This window comes from Thamnophis sirtalis, unplaced genomic scaffold (genome assembly GCF_051295495.1).
Source record: "Thamnophis sirtalis isolate CommonGarterSnake01/CBP01778 unplaced genomic scaffold, rThaSir2_p1.2 scaffold_4, whole genome shotgun sequence".
NCBI classification, from domain to species: Eukaryota; Metazoa; Chordata; class Lepidosauria; order Squamata; family Natricidae; genus Thamnophis; species Thamnophis sirtalis.
Window position 1 is genome coordinate 124730918 of NW_028261384.1, and position 13013 is coordinate 124743930.

General features: G+C 38.5%; 1 pseudogene; it reads right to left on the reverse strand.

Moving 5' to 3' along the window:
• Positions 1-7732: 7732 nt before the first annotated feature.
• LOC148046387 (C-type lectin Cal-like) lies at positions 7733-12402 on the reverse strand (annotated as a pseudogene).
• Between the last annotated feature and the right edge of the window lie 611 nt (positions 12403-13013).

Genomic DNA, 13013 nt, shown 5'->3' on the forward strand with positions numbered 1-13013 from the left:
AGAACAAATGAACAAAGATAAAAGAAGGAAAAGAAAAAGAAAGAGAAGACAAACAATGCAGAAAGACAGAACAAGAAGAGAATGAAGAAAGAAATTTACAATTTCTTCATCAGAAAACGTTATGTTTACAATTTTGACTCTTACTTTATGATCATTTTTTCCTACAATCTAGGTTTTTTTAAACATCAAAACTACCATAAGATCCATAAATTCATTTTCCCCTCTTTTATGCAAAATGTCTATGGGAGCATTCCAGTCAACTATAATTATAGTTGTTGTTGTTTTTTCTCAGATCAAATAAGTTAGTTTAACCATCTCTGGTGGGTCATTAAGTTGGCTTTATTATCGAATTTAGAACTACGGACCATCTGATGCTCAAAATATCGATTTTTATCAAAAATGATGATCTGACAGTCATTTGTGACCATAATAACAACATGTGATACATAGATTGTCCTGATATATAAAAACAACTTAATTTTATTAAACTGAGAAAGAATTCTGTGGCAATTCTTAGGCAAGAAACCCTATACCCTGGGATGGCGAACTTATGGCATGCGTGCCACAGGTGGCACACAGACCCATTTGTCAGGGCACGCAAGGTGTTGCCCTGTCAATTGGCCAGCGCACATGCGTGCACTGGCCAGCTGATTTTGACCTTCTTTTGAGGCCATTTTTTGCCCTCCCCAGGCTCCAGGGGCTTTATAGGAACCTGGGGAGAGCGAAAACAGCCTCTCCCGCCCCTCCGGAAGCTTCAGGAGCTTCCCTGAAGCCTCCAGTGCACAAAAAAAGGCCCTATGGGCAAACCAGCAGTTTAGGAATGGACTTCTAGTTTGCTCGTAGGACTGGTTTTAGCCCTCTGGAGCCTTCAGGGGCCTTCCGGAGGCTTTCCTGAAGGCTCTGGAGGGCAAAAAATGACCCTTCGAGCAAAACTGGTTTGCCTGTAGGGCCATTATTTTTGTGGCTGTTTTCACTCTCCCCAGGCTCCTATAAAGCGTCTGGAGCCTGGGGAGGGTGAAAAAAACATGAACACGTGCAACACACGTGCACATGTGCGTAGCACACGCATGCATCTTACTGTCCAGTGACGCATATGCGACACTCCAGCTGCTCGGCGGAGTGTCACGCAGGCACTGTACACTCCATGTGTCTGCACGGAAGCGCCCAAGAGCTTAAAGACTGGTAAGGAGTGCGGGCAGGCCCTCCTGAGCCCTTGTCCAGTTGTGATGAGGCCTTTTTCCTGATATAAAGCTCCATGGACTTGGACAGTTAGGAAGGCATATTTGGAGTCTGTGTAAATGTTGATTCGTAGATCTCGTGCCAATTCCAAAGCCTTGTGAGGGCATGTAGTTCTGCCAAGTGGGCACTGGTTTCTGGTGGTAAGGGCATGGCTTCCCACACATCATCAAGGGTGACTATAGCATAGGCTGCCTTTCACACGCCCTCATGTAGAAAGCTGGTTCCATCTGTAAAAAGGGTTGCATCTGGGTTGGAGAGGGTTTCATCCTTCAAATCTGAGCAACTAGCATAGGTCTCTTCAATTGTTTGTAAGCAATCATGGGTGGTTTCAGAGTCTGGTTCAGGCAATAGGGTTGCTGGATTCAAAGCATATGACTGGACAAGCTTGATGAGGGGGTTATGTGTAATAAGGCCCTGGTATTTCAGCATTCGTGGATTGGTAAGCCACAAATGACCTTTCTGGTGAGGACAGCTCTGAGAACATGGGGGGTGTAGATGTCTAATTGTTGTCCAAAGATGAGCTTATTGGCTTCCTGAGTAAGTAGGGCAGTTCCTGTCACAGCCTCGAGGCAGGCTGGCCACGCTTTGGCCACCTGACTCAGCTGTTTGGACAAATATGCAACCGGGCAATACCATGTTCCCAACTTTTGGGTCAGTACCCCACCTAGCGAGGGAGATTTAAATATTGACACTACAGAAGAAGTTAAGACATGGAAAGGAGTGAGACAGGGTTGTCCATTATTACCTTTATTATTTATACTATCACTGGAAGTTTTACTAACAGAAATTAGAAACAATCAAGAAATAAAGGGATTAAAAATTAAAAAAGAGGAATATAAAACACAGGCATTTGCGGACGATATGGTATTCATATTAGTGGATCCATTAAAATCAGGAATTAAATTAATCCAAAAAATAGAGGAATTCGGTAAGGTAGCGGGACTTAAAATTAATAAGAACAAAACAAAGATCATTACGAAGAATTTTACTAAAAAACAAGAGCAGGAATTAGAGGAGAACATGGGAATGCAAATAGCAAAAAAAGTAAAGTACCTAAGAATTTGGCTGACAGGGAAATGCTCAACAATTAAAGAAGATAATTATGTAAAACAATTCAGAAAATTAAGAAGGATCTGGAAAATTGGAGGAAACTACAAATATCCTTAATGGGAAGAATTGCCATCATTAAAATGAATATACTACCAAAAAATTTATTTTTATTTCAAGTGGTGCTGATTAGCCTAGGGAAAATCTTTTTCATAGATTTAAACAAATTAATTGCACAGTTTATTTGGTCAGGGGAAAAACCACGAATTAAATTAAAATTGTTGCAAGACAGTAGAGAAAGAGGAGGATTTGGACTCCCCGATTGGGAGCTTTATTATCAAGCAGCAACTCTCACCTGGATAAAGGACCGGATCAATTTAAAAAAACAGAAGATTATTAACAATAGAAGGTTATAATTTGGAATTGGGTTGGAACACCTTTTTCTGGGATGGGAAAGACAAGATTCATAGCTATTTGCAAAAACATTTAATTAGAAAAGCTCTACTACAAACATGGTTAAAAATCAAAACAAAACATTACAATAAAATCCCAACCTGGCTATCTACCATGGAAGCTCTGAGATACCCGAACGTATTGGACATAAACAAGATAATAAGATATGAAGACATATTAGACAACCAAGAAAGGCTAAAAACAAGGCAAGAACTGAAAGACGAGGGAATAGACATAGACTGGTAGCCCCATTTACAAATAGAGGCAAGGTATAAAAAAGACAGAGAAAGGGACGGATTCTATAAGGAGCCGCAAGAGCTGGATAAAATTTTACAGGGAAACTAAGAAAAATTGATTAAAAAAATATATCACTACTTATTAAAATTTAAAACGGAAGAAGAAACTGTGAAAGAAATAATGATAACATGGGCGATAAACTTTGAGTATAGTATAGAATTGGCGGAATGGGAAAAAATTGGGAAATAAACTACAAATTAACGATGGCAACGGTTTATAGAGAGAACATGTACAAGATGTTCTACAGATGGCACCTTCCACCAGCAAGAATTGCAAAAATGTTCCCGGAGAGTTCACCTATTTGCTGGAAATGCAACAAACAACATGGAACATACTACCATATAGCAATGGCAATAGCAGTTAGACTTATATACCACTTCATAGGGCTTTCAGCCCTCTCTAAGCGGTTTACAGAGTCAGCATATCGCCCCACAATCTGGGTCCTCATTTTACCCACCTCGGAAGGATGGAAGGCTGAGTCAACCTTGAGCCGGTGAGATTTGAACCGCCGAACTGCAGCTTAGCAGTCAGCTGAAGTGGCTGCAGTACTGCACTCTAACCACTGCGCCTCCTCGGCTCTTACAAAATATGTGGTGGACGTGCACAGCTGCGAAAAAGTATTGGAAAAAAGAGTAAAAGATTGGCTAGAGGAGATTATTACACATCAAATTGCACTAAAACCTGAATTATTTTTGTTAGGGATTATAAAAGGAAATTATGAAAAAAAATACTAGATAACTTAATTTTACACATTGTTACGGCAGCGAGAATTATATTCGCACAAAACTGGAAAAATAATTATATACCAACAGAAGAAAATGTAATTAAAAAAAATATTGGAATGTGCAGAGATGGATAGGCTCACGAAAGAACTAAAAGAGAAAGACGAATCTGAATACTATTCCATATGGGATTTATTATGCAATTGGCTAGAGGAAAGGAGGGGAAAAGCAGGAAAGCAAAAAAGAAAGATCAACAAAACAATAGACAACTACAAAACTGGAAAGGATTAAAAGACTTAAATATGAGATAGACTATAGCAAATAAATATTACACACAATGACATAAACGTAGTAAAAACTGTTACATATAGAATATATAGAATATTACATACAGAATGAAAAAAAATGTAGGAAATAATGTAAATGCACAAATATATAAAGTCATAGTTATAAAAGATTTAATATATTATATATTATACAAAATGACGTAAATGTAGTAAAAACCGCTATACATAGAACATATAGAATATTATATATAAAATGAAAAATGTATGAAATAATGTAAATGCACAAATATATAGTTATAAAAGATTTATTGGTATAGATAAAACAGACACAACATATAGGTAAAAAAATGTAATGTGTTGCAAAGACGTGAAGTTTGTACGAACAAAATAAAATTTATTAAAAAAACCAAATTGATTTAGCTGTGTGATTTAAGACAATCCTTAATATCAAAAGTGATTGATTGGTGATGATGATAATAATAATAATGATACAATACTTGCCTAAAAATTATACTAATCTATATAGGACAATCAAATCTTCTGAGCCAGTTGATTCAAGTATTGCCATCAATAGTGTTAAAAAGAAACAATTAGAGATCCAGAAAGATCAATTAATTCTCTTTTTTTTTCTTCATGCCTTGATAAACCCTTCAGTATAATAAATATATTTTTCCAAACCTCAAACATTTCTTATAAGAAGTTGGGAAATAGATAATTTTTTTCCAAAGTTTTTTTTTATCTAGTTAGCCAAAATTATTTGAGACATAAATTAGACAACCTGCTATCTTAATCTGATAATTCTACAGTGTTACATTCACTTTTCATGACATCCCTTGACTTCTTTTCACAAAGTATGTGACTACTTGGTTAGCCAACATTATCAAATTAATCTCAAGTCATGGATCATTTTGTGGGACTTTAGCAGCACAATTTCTATTCAGGTTTTGCTTTGAGAGGAATAGTCAGTGTCCTATTTCTCCTATTTATGAAAGATCAGATTTCCATTGCCTCAACTTATCAATATGGTGTGAAACTTTTGCTTCCATCCCCAACTTCTTCTGCCCTCCTCTTCAGTGATGGACATTGCTTTCTGCAGAAGACAAATCTCACTCATGGGGCAATATCAATAATAACATACACAGGTTGGTCATTCCAGGGACAAGTTAAAAAGATAAACGTTTAAGAGATTCACCAGGTAAGGTGCAGTGATTAGAAAGTAATTTATGACATAATCAGAGGGCTAGTTATGCCTTCACCTTCTGCTGAAAATTGTAACATTACTCATGCAGTTTCACCCAGATGTAGGTTCCGACTTCTGTTACTGCTGGTCTGCTCAGGGACGTGCTTGCTGTGTGCTATGAGTGCATGCGCAGTAGTAAAAAAAATGGCTTCTGTGCATTTTTGATGCAATAGAACTGGCTTGGAGGGGCATGGGACCGAGTTACTAACTACTTGGCCGAACTGGTCCGAACCAGTAGGAACCCACCTCTGGTTTCACCTCCCCAAACGTTATGAGTCAAATAGTATGATAGAGAAGGTTGGGAAAATTCAAAACAGTCAGTAATGATTCTGGATAAGTCCTATATATGGAAAACAACAATGTTGTTTTTCTGGTTATTGAATGGATATGACTGGCTATTGTCTTCTTCTGTAATATATCTTGATTTCCTTCTACAATACTGATGGCTTCCTTTCTAAGCAGAATTTCATCCTGTTTAGCTTCTAAATCCAGGAAGATTGGCCAGATGGTAATGTCTGCTGAGGTAGGAAAGGGATACATTTTTATATTCTTTGATTTTTGAAGATCCTATTGCTTCGAGGCCCACATGTATAGCTTGCAATCCATTTGTTACCTGATAAAGAGGGAATCCATGTTCCAATATTTGAGGGGCTGCCATAGAGAGAAGGAGGTCAAGTTTTTTTCCCTAAAGCACCCAAAAGCTAGACAAAGTATAATGGATGGAAACTAATCAAGAATAGATTTGACCTATAAATAAGGAGAAATTTTCTGACAGTGAGAACAATCAACCAATAGAACAGGTTGCTTCAGAAGTTGTGGGAACTTCATCACTGGAAGCTTTCAAGAAAAACTGGTTTGCCAGTAATGGTGTAGGGCCTCCTGCTTGAACAGGGGTCAGACTAGATGGCCTACAAGATCCCTTCCAGCTCTGCTGTTCTGTTCAGGACAATTTCATGTACTACATCCATAAATACAATGCATTCTATTGTCAAGTGAGTCATGAAACATTAAAAAAAAAAAAACAGCAACTGAACTGTATTCATTCAGCTCCCTGATGGAGAATTTCTTAGGAACCTGGATGATAATAGAGCATTTGAAGCAAGAAGAGGCACAATATAATCTCCAGTGATTTAAAGATGTGGATGAAGTTGGCAGCCAGTTGTTCAGCACAGGCTTGCAAGCAAGAAGAAGTTCCTTCATCTGGGCCTGATATTTTTTGGATCTTTTGTCTATGAAATAGACCTCAGACATTTTTTTCTAAGATCACCAGAGGTGAGGACCCCAGAGGAATGGAGATAGGTGTAGGAGATTTGGCTATTGTTGGTGTATCTGAGGTGGGGGAGGTAGCAGTAGATCACCCTCACTTCAGTGATCTCCTCTCAAACCTACAGTAGAACACATTCAGGTCATCTGCCAGTTGACCATTCTCTTCAGTAAGGAGGGGCATCTGCTTTAGCTAATGATGTTCTTCAGGCTTCTCCACACATTTGCTGATTCATTGGTTAAGAACTAACTAATTACCATATTTTTCAGAGTATAAGACACACCTTTTTCCCTCAGAAAAGAGGGTGAAAATCTGGCTGTGTCTTATACACTGAATACAGCATTCATGGCAGAGGTGGGTTCCTACCAGTTCGCACCTATTCGGTAGAACCGGTTCGTCAAATCTACCGAATCGGTTAGAAGAGGTTCTACCAGTGAACCCGGAAAGCAGGCCACACCTACAGAAGAGGTTCCAAATTTTTTTGAAACCCACCACTGATTTATGGCCTCCCCAAACCCCGCCCCCTTCACCAAAATGGCCGTGCATAGCCTTTAGGAGGCTTCCAGAATGCTCCTGGGGGCTGGTGAGGGCAGAAATGAGCAAAAAATGGGCTGTTTTTTGCTCATCCCCCCCCCCCCACAGTCCCAGAGGAGCCTCTATAAGCCTCCTAAAGGCTATGCATGCCTTTTTTTTTTTACAAAAAGGGCCCATTTTCATGAAAAACTGACTGTTTTTGGGAGGTCTGCAGAGTGCAAAAACTTTTTTTTTAAATTTGCCTCTTCAAAATCTTGGTGCGTCTTATACTCCGAAAAATACAGTAGTTAGGAACTAATGAACCACAGTTGTTGGTTCATTAGTTAAGAACTGATTTCTCAGCCTTTTGGAGTAGCTACCCTGATCTCCTTTGTTAATGCATTCCACTCCGATCACCTTTCTTAATACATTCCTGGCCTGATTGTACAGAATATTGTACAAGATAGTACGAGACTGTGCAAGGTAGATAGAACGTGGGATTTGTGCAGGAACACCTTTTGATAAATGATCAACATGCATACATTCTACACTTACGCTGAGAAAGAGGCACAAAAGGACTCTTGTCTTCCTTTGCATGTTGCTACTGGGGAGGAGCATCAATGAACCAAGAATGAAAACTTCAAAAAAGATTTGCATCAGAATATTTTTATTGATATTGCACTGTTTGCAAGCCATGAGAAAGGCCAAGAAAAAGAAGAAGACCAAAAGAGGCAGTTCTTGCGAGTTAGTAATGTTTTGAAGAGGACTATATTTCTGCAGAATGCGAAGACATAATAATATAAGTGGGAAGGCAACACCTTAGCATTGTGGAAAGCAGTGGGAGAAGCTTCAGGCAACTTTAGAGTTCATGTTTGCAGATATAAGCATTGCGTACGCTGCATGAACATCGTTCCATTGTTTAAAGCCTAAAATAGAAACAATAAGAAAAATGCTGATATTATCATTTGCTATAAAGAAAAGGACTTTATTTCTTTCTCAAGTTTTCTTGCTTCCTTAGATCCTGAAGAAATATATGGCGGCTGCTGCTGAATGGATAGACAGACCAAATTACCTATGATTCCCCATAGGCTGAGAAAAATTGGAAACTTCTGGGGAAGTTCGGAGAACCTTTGAGAAGTTTGCTTACCTGTGGATCGTCGCAGCTCCACACACTGCTCATTGTTGCCATAGTTGTCTGGCTGGTAGTTCATCCAGGATTTGCAGTTGTAAGTGGATTCATCAGCCCATCTCCACTTCCCAGTCTGTGGAAAGGAAATGTGCTTCAGAGAATGAGAACTTTGTCTAAAGGTGGACTGGTAATATTTTTCTATGATTATGAGTGTTTTAATAAGTGAAGTATTGAGCAGGAGTCTATTGGATTTAGGCAAGTCAATAAACATTGTGCCACTGCTGTTAGTGATAAATAAGGGCAGAGTTAAGTTAGATGATCTCACCTGACGGACATCATGGAGTCCAATCCAGACATTACCAAGTTCCCGTTGATAAGTGGAGATGTGTTCAGCCACCAGGAGAGTCTCTGTTGTGGTAAGGATGGAGGCAAGGTGGGCTCTGGCACTCGATCTGAAGAAAGACGAAAGGAATATGAGTTCTGTGATCATTTCCCAACACCAGGATTTGTGAAACTTCCCAAGTGTTGAGTTAAGCTTCATGGAATTCCAACTGTGGCCAATCATTTGGGCAATAAGAATTGAAGGGATGCTTTTAAGTCTTATTGGAAGATATTAATTTTATATGCCAACTTGATCTGATCTTGCAGTTACGCTAAAGCTTCTTTCTTTCCAGCTCCAACTTTAAGAGTACTTTTACTCAGTGTTGGTAAAGAATATACATGGTTCAAATATAAGATGGTGGAATATATGTTATAGCTCAAAATCTGTAACAGAGACAATCCCAATCTATCCATCACCCTACAAATCTTTTTCTATATTTTCTATACAGTAGATGTTGATTGTGAGAAATGCTTCTTACCTCAGCTTCATGCCATGTCAACTTCTGATCAAAGTATGCATAGCAGTTGCCTTGGTTTTGCAGCCATTCCCTCGCACAGGTGTCAGCTTCCACTGCATTGAAAGAGGATGATGGAAAAAGAATATTAGAAGAGAGAAGAAAATGATCTCTATACAGAATTCTGGGAACAAAAGAAGCATCTTGCTAGATTGAATTCACAGATTGAATGTGAAGCAGGAGACTTTTTCCACTGCTAAACACCCATTTTTGTGGCTATGATTCTGAAGTAGTAAGCAGCTATCAATCTAGCAGCCATGAATAGTCCTGTTCACCCTGAATTTGGTATCATCATCTTTTTAAACTATCTAAACACGTGGCTATTACCATCCTTGATATTAATGAAAAAAGTTCTTAACCTTCACTCTTTATTAACATAGGAAATGTCAGTTTGCACTCCATAGAATTCTTCCTTGATTATTTAGTTTACCTTGTTATGGTACTAACTAGATCAAATCACATAAAAGTGTTCAAGCTGGTTTAAATTAGTATGAATAACTCCTAAACCTGAAATGAGAAAACACATTTATCTTGGTTTTGCAATTAAAAAGAAATTGGGATGCTGCTTTTTAGCTATTGAGTGATAGCAATACATTGTTAATCTTTGGTTCTACAGACAATACAAATAGTTTCAATACCTTAATACGGGTCTCTGGGTCTGAAGTGGCAGGCAAAAATGGACTTGTGACAAATCTTGAGACAAGCTATAGCTTTTTCAAATGCACTGCTTAGTGGACATGTTAATATCCCAATGTGAGTGTCCCTGATCCCAAGACAAAACTCTCATACAAAAAAAATATACTGTTCTACAGTATGGATTTTCCTTTATTATCCCAAAATAATGTGTTATAATGCACCAATGTAAATTCCCTTTTACTTTTGAAGTTTGATATAATTGGTAAATACTCTTCTAGCTTCAGAGAATAATTTATTTTATTTGCCTTTTGTTGAATCTAGAACATCTGATGATATTAGTCCATATCTCTTTCCTTATATTGACTCTGGCCTTCTCTAACCTAGAACCAGAAGTGCCCCAGAAAGTAGTCATATATATAGATTCCCAAAAGACAACTAGTAGAAGGTCAAAAGAATCTCTCCATATAATGGAAATCAAACCCAGGGAGTTTAATTTTAGCTAATGCGATTCCGATACTACATCATGATACATCATAATTTAGATGCCAAGGGTCCCATGTTTAATTCCTGACACTGCAATTTTACAATTGTATTCTTGCCTAGAAATGTCTTGCTTAAATATATTCACTTCTAGGAGCTGTGGTGGCACGCTGGTTAGAATGTAGTATTGCAAGCTACTTCTGCAGACTGCTGACTGCCAACTGTTTGGCAGTTCGATTCTCACCGACTCAAGGTTGATTCAGCCTTCCATCCTTCTGAGGTTGGTAAAATGAGGACTGAGATTGTTGGGGGCAATAGGCTAATTCTGTAAACTGCTTAAAGTGGGCTCTAAAGCACTGTGAAGTGGTATATAAGTCTAAGTGCTATTGCTGTTGCTATTTCTAAACTTTTGTGAAGAGCAGCTGTGGTTAGTTTAGCAATAGCAATAGCAATAGCAATTAGACTTATATATCGCTTCATAGGGCTTTCAGGTCTCTCTAAGCATATCGCCCCCACAGTCTGGGTCCTCATTTTACCCACCTCGGAAGGATGGAAGGCTGAGTCAACCCTGAGCTGGTGAAATTAGAACCGCCGAACTGCAGCTAACAGTCAGTTGAAGTGGCTGCAGTACTGCACTCTAACCACTGCGCCACCACGGCTCTAAATCATCACTTTAACATCTACTGAATGCTTGTATTTTCAGAACAACTCTTTCCAATACTGGGAAGTAACTGTACATTACTCTTTCCAAAATCTGCTGGGTGTTGAATTGACAACCATCCAACGGGGTTGAAAAATATCAAACAAATTACCTTGAAAGAAAGGACCAGCAAAGAAAATGCCAAGAAGGCAGAGGCTGATGTAAGTGAGGAAAGCCATCTTCTGATTGACCTTCAAAGAAAGAAAGGAACACTAAATATCAGGCATGCATTCTTTAATTGCTATTCATTGAAGAAAGGGAATGAAGAAAAGAAGAATACGTGTGTGTGTGTTTTAATTGCAGTCCTTATCCTGATTACCACTTACTTGGATTCTGAAGAAACTACATATTTGATAATGTTATAGAACAAGATCCACTGGATCCATTGATCTCAGCAGAACATCATGTGCTTCTGATCTGGCCCCATTTATGTTATGTAATTTTGAGAGCAAAGTTATGAATGAGGTCAGATGTTACAAACATAGCTGGTTATATCTCACATTGTACAGCAGGGCAGTATCAGGTTCTTGCTTAACCTGAGAATGTCAATTCCAGGAATATGGACATATATTTAGAATTTAAAATAACAGAGTTGGAAGGGACCTTGGAAATTTTCTAGTCTGACTCACCTTCCTAGGCAGAGAACCCTATACAATTTCAGACAAATGGTTATCCATCATCTTCTTGAAAACCTCCAGTGTTGGAGCATTCACAACTAGTGGAGGCAAGTTGTTCCACTGATTAATTGTTCTAACTGTCAGGACATTTCTCCTTAGTTCTAGGTTGCTTCTCTCCTTGATGGGTTTCTACCCATTGCTTCTTGTTCTACCCTCAGGTGCTTTGGAGAATAGCTTGACTCCCTCTTCCTTGTGGCAACCTCTGAGATATTGGAACATCAGTTCCTGCAATCATTATTCATGTGTTTTAGCCTCCAACCCCCCTAATCATCTTTGTTGCTCTTCTCTGCACTCTTTCTCGTGTCTCCACATCTTTTTTGCACCATGGAGATCAAAACTGAATGCAGTATTCCAAGTGTGGCCTTAGCAAGGCATTATAAAGTGGTATTACAGAAGATCTTTTGGTATAAACTTTCTCGACATATTAAAAAGCACCGTAAATAAATATTATGAATTAAGAGTCTGGAAATATTCCAGTGTTGTTATTCAAATTAAGTTCTGTATTTAATTTTCTCACTTGCTTTTCTCTGTGAGGCATGAAGAAGCAGATATTGTCACCAGCCTATAAGCCAGAATGCCAAAACTTCTATTGTGAAAATATAAATCTTGTTCATAAAGATCTTATTGCTACTATGGCTGTATGCCTTCCATATCTGATTCTCCTATGTTTTCTACAGCTTGCAGGGACATCTTATCTCTTCAGCCATTCACCTTGCGATGTTCTTCTCCTGGATGGGCAGAAGTGGTAGACAGCTGAGCTGGATCTCTCTCAGATGCTCCCTTGCTTTCTGAGCAGCAGTTATATACAACCCAGGGAGACATGTTGCAACACAAATGACCCGAGTCCTTCAAGGAAATTCCTGATCTGTCCTTTTCAATTTTGCACAAATAAAGGTCAAAGTGGCAGGAAGTAGTTCATGAACCCTATCATGCAGCACGGAAAAAGGGCATTATCTTTTATTTTAGACATGCAAGTATTGCTAAAATAATCACTTTGACACTATATCCTGAGAACTGTCAAATGAAGAATATCAAGCATTTGTTGTTTTTTTTCATTCCATTTATGTTTAATTCCAGATTTTAGCTTGTCAGAAGCCCAAGATTTCTCTAACCCACTGCAAGACCCTGTTTTTCTTCAATGTCCTTGGTTTAATATTTTCCACCCAAGATTCCTTCTTCTCCTCCTCCTCCTCCCTCTTCTTTTGAATGTTTAGAAAAACACTCAAAATGTCTAACAACAATGATGATGTTATCCATTCAGTCTGACTCTTGGCAGTTCTATGGGCCAAGTCTCTCCACATCTTCTAATCTTGCGCTATTTCTTTGAGTTTTTCTATTTTCTGGTGTCAATTTTGATGGTGTTGAGTAATGGCTTGGTTTTCTTTTACTGCTAACGATTCCAAACATACTTGCCTTATCCAGTGAATTCCCCG